Genomic DNA, 1627 nt, shown 5'->3' with positions numbered 1-1627 from the left:
AGCAGACCATCACAGGGACATAGACCACAAATGAGATTTCTCTCACTGGCCTTGTTAACAACTGATTTTCAAAGTACAACCATTATCCCCGTTCCACTCTGTTAGTATATGGGTCTGTTTGTTATTCTGGGATAGAATTTTGGGTTTGACTTTTTGATACTTTTATACTAAAATGTGTAAACAAGGGACAGAGACACTGATGTTGCTTCTGCCTAGTCAGCTGCATTTGTTAATACAATGGGAACAGATAAGAACAGTTAAAGTGTTACTCGAGCGCACACTAAGATTGCCTTGACTCCATGTCAAGGAAAAGTCAAGCAACCAGTCAGGAGAGGCAAAGGGGCTTGGTGGGGTGAGGTATAAAACATGAAAAAACCAAAGAAATACCCATCCCTGACCATAGCACAACCTCGCTCCTTACTCCTCCCATGGGGTACAAAAGAGGTGGGGTGAACTACCCATGACCCTAAACTCTAAGGGGTGGGACTGTGGGCAGTCCATTGCAGGTATGTTTGGGCCTGCTCAGAAGGTAGAGGTGGGGAATGGGGAATAGGGAATGGGAAATGGGAACAAGGACACAGGCAAGACTCTGTGGTGTCAGAGCTGGGAAGGGGGAAACTGGGAAACGGATTCCGTCGGTGTATAGAGATAAGCCCGACTAGTGTGAAGGGCTTCAGAATATGCTTGCTTGAAAATTAACCCCAGTAAACACTGCATTGTCTGTGCTTCGGACTTCTGGTTTTTTGCTGCTTGTTGTCTGCGTGACAAGAGCCAGGGAAGTGGGAGGGTTGAGGGAAAGTCCTCTGACATCTTGGTGCAGTGACTTGGATGCATCACTCTGGACAGATAAGTATCAGCCATGCAAATCCCCCGCCCTAACTGTCTGTGCAGCTGCTTGGACAGGGTTATGCCGGACTCTCTTGATGGTAGTTGCAGATCCTTGCATGATGGGGTAATGGTCTTTTTTGGATAAGTGGATACAGAAGAATCAGGGCCCATTCCAGGTACAGGGGTACCTGGAATGAGATTAAAAAGGAAACTGGAGCAGTGTTAGGAGAGCCAGAGGGATGGGGGCTGGCTGAGGAGCCCACTCTCCTTGGTAAATGGGTAGCGGAAGGAGGTCCCTTCCCATGGGGACAGGATGCCTTCCAGGGAAAGGAGGCACTTAAGTCCACTTGTAAGAGTTTTGAAGTAAAGACAGCATTATGGGAGGCTGCCAGTAATCTTTCAAGTTTGATGCTATTCCAGCAAAGGCAACTGGATGGTTGTAAATTAGAGCTAGGGGTAGCTAAAGATAATTTGGCATTATAGGGTTTGGAGTCAGAAGCGGAGTTAACAGACCACCTTAAGAGACAGGAGCTGGGACTTGGTCCTAGGGAAGTGGAGGAAAAAAGGTTTCAAAGTGAAAAAGAGCAGGGTTTGCAGGAGGGGTAACAACCCCCATTCCTCTCCCAGAGCCAGGATAAAAATCTAGGTGTAATTTTAGCGGTTAGCCTGTACTTTAAAATAACTACACAGGGTAATTGGTTGCTTTCCACCTCATCCCTCTCTCTCACACTTGTGGTTTTTCTGAAGTTTTAATGGAGGGTACTTTCATAGGCGGCGAGTTATATGGGCTTGAGGTGCC

This window comes from Chelonoidis abingdonii, chromosome 1 (genome assembly GCF_003597395.2).
Source record: "Chelonoidis abingdonii isolate Lonesome George chromosome 1, CheloAbing_2.0, whole genome shotgun sequence".
NCBI classification, from domain to species: Eukaryota; Metazoa; Chordata; order Testudines; family Testudinidae; genus Chelonoidis; species Chelonoidis abingdonii.
The sequence above is the reverse complement of the archived record's forward strand: the minus strand, read 5'-3'. Positions refer to the sequence as shown.